Below are 8,669 nucleotides of genomic sequence, written 5' to 3'. Positions count from 1 at the left end.
AGAGCAGAGTGCAGGGGTGAGCAGGGGCTCGGGCTCGGGTGGGTGGCACGCACACTGCTCAAGGAAGCCTGTCTCTGCCCCGGGAGGCCTGGCCCTGCCGAGATTACCCAGACGCGTTGGAAGGGTCGGTCTGGGGTCCTGCCGTTTTCAGTAGTGTGTTGTGCCGGGGAAACCCAGGAAGAAGTTGGGGAGCCACACATGCCTATACCACTTGCTGCCCTTGACAGACTCCCATGAAATGGCTCCTGCCATATAATTTAGCATGAAGAATGACCTTGGAGCTGGCCAGTTTCCCCTTCAGGGAAACCAAAGACAGTGACTTGTCCTTTGTTCTGGGACACAGGAAGGCTCAGGGATGCTGCCCTGGGAGGCTCACCTCAGGAGGTTGATGCCACGGGCAGGGTACTAATTGCTGGTACACTGTGTGGGGCTCTTACTGGTGTTATCATCCCCTCTCTGCTGGCGAGGAAACCGATTCCCAGAGGTGATTCCCAGACCATCCCAAGCAAGCCATCCGCCTTTAGTGTTCCCTCCTTCCTGCCTCATAGGATCTTTCAAAACTTTTGCCATCAGCCACCTGTATTAGAATCTTCTGGGCCGTTCATCTTGCAGATTCCTGGGCTGCACCATGACCCCTTAAGTCAGAACCCCTGAGGCCAGCCTCTATTTTTAATAAACTCCTCTAGGAGACTCCTCCAGACACTGAAATCTCTTCACTTCCCCCACAATGACCTATGCCCTGATGTCTGCAGGGAGGGAGGTTCTGGCGTAGACAGGGATTAGGAAAAAGCAAGACATCGTCAGATAAGATGCCCCAACTCAGACATGGATTAGGACCCATGAAGTGGGGGCTGAGCTGACCCTCAGGAATGTGTTCAGACTGAGCTAAGCTTTCAGGAAAATTAGAAAGACCCCCAGACCCAGAGTCTGTCTGAGTTTAGCTCCACAGCATGAAGGCTGCCTCAGGAAAGCTGATACAGCAAGAAGAAACAGGAATTTAATACTTCACAGGGGCCCAGCAGCCCACCCAGTCCACCCTATGGAGACCCCCACAGATCCCAAGGCTACAATCCAGGCCTGTTCATTCAACACCTGGCCAGGTGGGCCAGGCAAAGTCAGGATGGGTCTTCTAGCTGGGCCCAGAGCATCACATACGCAGCCCCCAACAGCCTCTGCTACCCAGACTAAAACATGGCTTGCCCTGGAGGGAGAAGAGGGAGTAAAGGACCCTGTCTCTATTCAGGGTTTAACAGCCCCTGCTGGAGGAGGGGAACGGGAGAGGGAGGAGGTAAGAGCCAGGACCACATGCACTCTGGGGGCCCTGCTGAGACTGTAAAAGTCCAATCTAACTTCCCGCGGAGAAAAGATTCCAAGATTCTAAGATTGTAAGCCCCGTGATTCTAAGATTCTAACAGAAGAATTTCATGTTTTTAAGATTCCATCACCCTATGATTCTATACTGATAGTTCTTAAAATTTCAAGTCCCATCGTTCATCCTCGGTACTTAAACCTGAGTGCCCTAGCCGTGACGAGAGCGCAAAGAGAGAGTGAGAGACCTGGGGAGAAAGACAGCTGATATCAAATATTAGCAACAGCTCCATTCTTTGAGTCAGAGATGGACCCTCGCAAGGGCCCAGGACCCGCCTTTTGAGTGTGACGCTGACTTGCTTCCCTGGGTAAGTGGCAGAATTGCCCACACCTGGCCCTCCCAGTGGCCAGTGGGATGGTGCCCCAGCTGAGCAAAGCCCTCACACAGGCCACAGTGCCTACTAGCTTGTGGGCAAGACAGTCTAACTCAGAAGCCAAGTAGGGGCCTCAGTGGCTCCATCTGGGAGGGGACTTACTTATTTGGGGTGGAACATCCCCCTCCCCACCAGAGAGGAAGGTCCAAGGCAAAGAATTGGCTTAGGAAACTGCCCAAGCACACCACCTTACTGTTCAGAGCCAGAATCTTAACACTGGGCAACCATAGGGTCTTACTACAAACCCCAGAACCAGGTGCCTTCCCACTGACACTTGGGCTGCAGTGTCCATGGCCACACAGCCCCTGCCTGATTCCAAGGAGCCTTCACCCTTTCCGGTGAGGCCACTGCCTATGGGATCTGAAAGGCCAAGGAGGCGCCTCTGGATTGGTCGGAACGAGTGGTCAGTCTGGCTGCCCTCCCTTCCATGGACAGGGATCCTGCTGAGCAGGGGGCACAAAGCTGAGTCCCTGAGGCCGGCCCAGGGCAGGCCTGGCAGGGACACTTCCTGACAACCAGCCTCTTTGGACTCCAGAGAAGAGTAATTACTGGTTGATCATGCCCAGCCCCAAATCCTAATCATAGCTGCTATTTCTTGAGTGCCAACGATGTGCCAGGAAACGCACTTAACTTTTTATACACATTGTCTCGCTTCACCCTCACACAGCTCTGTGAGACAGGTACAATCAGAATTCCCATCCCAGAGACTAGGAACCTCAGAGACGTGTATGGTGGCTTTCCCAGGTCACAGAGCCAGCCAGTGGTCTCTGACCCCAGGATCTGCCCTCATCAACACTATGCTATGCTGCTACCAGTGGCCCCTACTCAGCCCCACCCCCTGTCAGACCCTTTGCCAATCAAATCCAGATCTCTGTGGGGGAACTCTGTTCAGGGCACATTTTCTTTGACCATGGCCTCCTGGAGCCACTGTCAGAGCCATGGGTGGTGGAAGTGAGCATTTGGACTCCTCCCTCCACAACCCAGGTGTCCATTCCAGCCTGGGCCATGCAGGCCAGAGCTCTCAACCAGGGACCAGGGGGTCTGGCAGGGTTTCACTGAACCCTATTCCCTTTGGTCGTGAACATGGGTTTTCCTGACAATGCTGGGGTGTTGGGAAGTGATGCGGCTGGGGTTCCGATGGCTGTGGGTCAGACCTAGCTCCTCCCCACTGCTATGACCAAGGAAATCTCACCAGCTATGTCCATGAGCAACCCTGATCCTGTTACTCCAATGCCTTTGTAGGAGTATTTTTAGCAGAACTTTTTTTTCCAAAATAAATGTGAATTGTAAAAATTATTGCTCTGACTCATGGCTTGTTCGTTTGTTTGTTTCTTTGTTTGTTTTCCCACTGAGGTTTCCCAGGGAACAAATGGGCACCCCTAAATGTTCTTAGCAGAGTTTTGAAGCATGGCTAGGAGTTTTCCAGGGCTAAGAATGGAGCCAGGGCTAGGACTAGAATTGGGGTTGGGGTGGGGATTAGTCCTGGGCTGGAGTAGGGTGTTGAACTGCAACACTACGAAGAACACTCAGTCCTGTTTAAGATTCCCACGTCTCCATCAGGGATCCTAGCCTTGGAATCACAACTCTGCCATTTGTTAGCTATGTGTCCTTGGAGAGGTCGTATAACTGCTCTGAGCCTCATTTTCATGTCTGTAAAATGGGGCAATAAAACCAATCACCTAGAGTGTAGTGAGGATTATATGGCAGAGCCTTAAATATGTGAAAAGGGCTCGTCTAGAAAGCTGTTATCATTTGCAGCATTTCCCATGCTGGGAAGAGCATTTCATGGAACCAGTGTTCCTGGGAGCAGACTTGGAGAACCAGTGCTTGGGTAATGCTCTGGGGCTTAGAGGTAGAGCAGGACTGAGGCTGAAGTCAGGCCTGGGAATGCGATGGGGTCGAAGTCAAAGGGAATGGGATCTAGGAGGTTGTCTTTTGATTCATTCATTCAATACTCATTTATTCAATCAAAAATTACTTACTGTATTCCTAGTACATGAAATGTGCTGTATGAGATACCTGGGGGAAACATAAATGACCCAAATGTGCATCCTGCCCTGGAGAGCTCATCAGGGCATTTGGTTGACTTCACTGCACATGAATTGGGCACCCACAGAGTGCCAGACATGAGGCTGGTACTAGGAATGCTGTAGTGACTTAGACATGTGCCCTCCCTCATGGAAGTCCCCAGTCAGTGGAGGAAACCAGTAGACACTCAGGTTATTACAACTCAGGGCAATGCGTGCAACAGTCAAAGTGCCTGTAGATTCCAGGAAAGGTGCCATTAATCCTGAATGGGAGCCCCGAAGGGTCCTGACTGGGGTTCTAAAGCATGCCTGGGAGTTCTCCTGGAAGCTAAGGATAAAGAGTTCCATGTAGAGGCAACAGCAGATACAAAGGTATGAAGTCAACATTGATATATTTTGTGAATTACTATGTAAGTAATACAAATAGAAACGTGACTACCATGTTAAAAACTAATAAATGATTCTTTATACCAGTTTGTACATACAGACCTCAGGGCTGCCAGCCCCTCTCAGGGCTTAGGGTACCAGGTGGAGGAGACTCTGAGAGCTGACATTGAGGCCAATTGGGTCACATACCACCTGCGGGCACACAGCACAGAGTCCCGTGTGCAAACTTAAGGCCTTCCTTAGACATCCTGGGGGCCTCTGACTCAAATGCCAGACAGCTTCTGTCTGTCCCAGCCCAGTTCCTCTGAGAAGTATGAATCCCTTACTAGTTCCACTGGCGAGCCCAGGCCCTGGTCCACACCAGGCTCCCCCTAGATCCAGCACAATCTCATGGAGAGTTGCCCCAGCTCAGGGATGCTGCCCCAGGTCTCCTACCCCCCCCACACCCAGTTCTTTCACCAAACCCTCTTCTCACACTTCTTTCCCACCCAAGGAGTAGCTACAACCTCCCTCTGCCCCTCCTGGCTCTATATGGGTGTCCGCGGTCTGTCATTTCACAGGGACAGAGACATCGCAGTGACAAGAGATATCACCAAGGAGAAAAGAGAAACAGAGGAGGAGTTTTCTCCATAGACTCTCACTAGGTCTGGTGGCAGAGCCATGGAATCCCCTCCCCCGCCCCCCCCATGCCAGGCGAGACTGTAGAAAAAGTCCATCCCCACCACCACCTCCCCCCAGTCCCCACCACTCCCATCAGACCAAAGGGTGTGCCTGGGCCAGCCCTGCCCCAGAAACCCCGCTGACTCAGCATGTGGAGTCCTGCGGCCGGTAGCGCCCCTGCCCACTGCTGGCATTCCTCCCCTGATGCCCCCTGGATGGCACAGTAATAAAATTTGAGACTATATTAGTGCTGCTGCTGCCATGGCCCCTCCTCCCCCTCCCCCTGGTGATGGAGGGTCCCGAGGCAGCAAGAAATGTGCTGAAGCCTGCCCCAATCCCCTTACCCCAGACCCCACCCCTACATACTCACATGCATAAGGTCCCCTCTCATCCAGGGGCACTCGTGTTTATACACACATATTTTTGCCATCAGCTACAAACAGGCACGCACCCGCACATTCATGCATGCACACATACACCCATAGCTGCAGGCTCATGTTCAGACTCACCCCATACACATCAAGTCACATATACACAACAATTACCCCACAGCATGACCGCAAGTAACTCTCAGAATACTCCCTCTGTGTCAGGCGTGGTTCTGAGTGCTCTGCACATTATCATCCTGCTTAATTTTTTAAACCCGTGCTTCTCAAACTATCTGTGGTGAAAGACCAGGTTTGCTTGGGGGGGGAGGGGGTCTGTTTTGTTTTGTTTTGTTAATTTCCAGTTGTTTGTCGATCAATATAAGGTCTTACTGTGAATTCAACACCCAGCCTTGTTTATACCCTGTTCCATGAGACCTGTCCCTGATCTCACACTTGGATACTATGGCAATGTTACGATGCTACAAATATTTCTGTAATATCTGTACCTACCTTGTCATAGACGAGAAACAAACAGTTCTAGGACAGGCACGAGTCCTATCTATATCTTGAGTAGCAATCCCTTAAAGCATGCCAGAAAGTGGACAACTGGCATTATCCCCATTCGATAAATAAGAAAACGGAGGTACAGCATTTTGAAGACTGCCCACAGTTACACAGCTAGTAAGGGCAGGAGGCAGGATTAGAACCCGGACGGTCTGCTCCAAAACTGTGCTGTCTCATATCCCTACACTCTTGGGCACAGAGTTATACTCACATACACAACAAAAGACACACACCTGCAAATACACATATGGACAAGCACTCCAGACACAAATGTGCATGTATTTATTCACTATAGTAAACACACAGGTATGCACACAGAACTACAGGCACAAACATACAGATGTGTCTGTTTTGCTAATTATTATGTCCCTGGTGCTAGTACATTGCCTGGCACACAGTAGGCACTTAGAAAATACTTCTGAATGAATCAATACCTTTATGCCCCATATGCCTTCCTTCTATAAGAACATATGTCTATGAGTGTATAGGTTCTCTTTCATGGAGCGACTAACACAGCAGGTTATAAGCACGATCGTTGGGTTCAGGCAGATCACAGTTCAAATCCTGTCTCTGCCATTAATGCTGTGTGACATGGGGAAGTTGCTTCACCTCTCTGAGCCTCAATGTCATCATCTAGAAAATGGAGATTTCAGGGGCGCCTGGGTGGTTCAGCCTGTTGAGCGTCCGACTTCAGCTCAGGTCATGATCTCATGGCTGTGAGTTCGAGCCCCCTGTCCGGCTCCGTGCTGACAGCTCAGAGCCTGGAGCCTGCTTTGGATTCTGTGTCTCCCCCTCTCTGCCCCTGCCCACCCCCCAGCTTGCACTCTGTCTCTGTCTCTCTCAAAAATACAAAAATGTTAAAAAAAATTTTTTTAATAAAATAAAATATAGTGGGCGCAGAAGAATGCATGACCTAAGACCTCATTTTTAAAAAGATTAAGAGCAGCCAAATTAATCAATGGTGGTAGAATTCATGAGTGGTTCTTTCCAGGAAGTGGAGAAGGGAACCACAGGAAAGGCTGGAAGGGTTCCACACCTCGGTCTAGGTGGCAGTTACACAGGTACAGACATAGGTTAAAAAAAAAAAATCATCAATTTGCAAGAATGAGTGGTCAGGGAAGGGCTCACAGAGGTGACAGGTGAGTAAACATCGGAGGGAAGGGAGCAGTGAGTGGTTTGCTGGAGAAGGAACCGTGCAGGCAGGACAGCAGGAGCAAAGGCCAAGGATACCTGGCAGGTTCAAGGAGCAGCGAGAAGGCCAGAATGGCTGAGGCAGAGAGAACAAGAGGCCAGTGGGAAGAACCGGGGTCTTCTGTAGGCCATGATAAAGACTTTAGTTTTTCTTTGAATGCAATGAAAGCCCTAGGAGTGTCTGAGAACACCAGTGCGTGATGTGACTTTTAAAAGGATCCCTCTGAGTGTCCTGTAGACTGATGTCTGTGAGTATATTAGTCAGGGTTCTCCAGAGAAACAGAACCACTAGGATATATATTAAGAGATTTATTTCAAGGAATTGGCTTACATGATGTGGCGGGCAAACCCAAAGTCTGTAGGGAGGCTGAAAGGCTGGAAAGTCTCCAGCAGGAGCTGCCGCCGCATTCAGAGGCCAATTCCTTCTTGCTTGGGAACTGCAGTTTTACTTTTATGGCCTTTCACTGATTAGATGAGGCCCACCCAGGTTATCGATGGTACTCTCCTTTACTTCAAGTTCGCTGATTGTGGATGTTAACCACATCCACAAAATACCCACACAGGAACACCTAGATGAGTGTTTGAATAACCGAGTATCTTAGCCTCGTCACATTGACACAGAAAACTAACCATGACAGGGGGTAAGGATGGAAATGGGGAGACAGGAAATCACTATAATAACCCTGGAGGGAGAGGACGGTGGCCTGGAAATGGCCAGAAGAGCAGAGGTGGGGAGGAGGGATTGGATTACAGACTCATTGTGCAGTAGAGCCAGCATGACCTACGGATGGGATGAATGTGAGAGAAAGTGGGGATCCAGGAGTCCAGCCTGGGCAACAGCAAAAGCAGAGCTTCCACTGATTGAGATGGACAGACTACAGGAGGAACTGGTCTGGGGTGAGGCTGACAGTCCCATTTCGGACATAAGGCAGAGATGCATCCTGCATACCCAGTAGGCAGGTGGACACAGAAGTCTGGAGTCAGAGGAGTAGCCGGGGTAGAGATACAAATTAGGGAGCCCAGGGTTCAGCCAGGGAAGTATGGTAAAGCCAGAAAGGGACAGAGAAGAGACAATGGCAATGACCCAGGGGCCAAAGGTGTGCAGACAATGAGATAACACCGCACACCTGTTGAGAGCGTTAAGTCCGTTAAGACAAGCTACAGACTGGAACATATTTGAAACCAGGGACTAGTATCTACAATATGTAAAGAACTCTCAAAACTCAACAATTTCTTAGAAATCCAATCAGGAAATGGGCAAAAGACATAAAGAGACGTTTCACCGAAGAGGATATACAGATGGCAAAAAAGCACATGAAAAGGTATTCAACGTCATTCATGATTAAGAAATTACAATTACAAAAATAATAATAGTGACCAATGCTGGCACAAATGCAGGGAAACTATATACATATATAACTGTATATATGTGTGTGTGTGTGTGTGTGTGTGTACATACATATACATACTGATACATTGCTGATTGGATTATAAAATGGTACAGCCACTCTGGAAAACAGTTCATCAGTTTCTTTAAAAAGAAACAAAAACAAACAAACAAACAAAAACCCTACCATATGGCTCATCAGTTGCACTCCTGGGCATTTGTCCCAGAGAAATAAAAAACTTATGTTCACACAGATACCTGTAAACAAACGTTCCTAGCAGCTTTATTCGTAATAGCCTAACATTGGAAACAAGCCAGACATCCTTCATCAAATGAATGGTTA

Source organism: Panthera uncia, assembly GCF_023721935.1.
Source record: "Panthera uncia isolate 11264 chromosome C1 unlocalized genomic scaffold, Puncia_PCG_1.0 HiC_scaffold_4, whole genome shotgun sequence".
Taxonomy (NCBI): domain Eukaryota; kingdom Metazoa; phylum Chordata; class Mammalia; order Carnivora; family Felidae; genus Panthera; species Panthera uncia.
The sequence above is the reverse complement of the archived record's forward strand: the minus strand, read 5'-3'. Positions refer to the sequence as shown.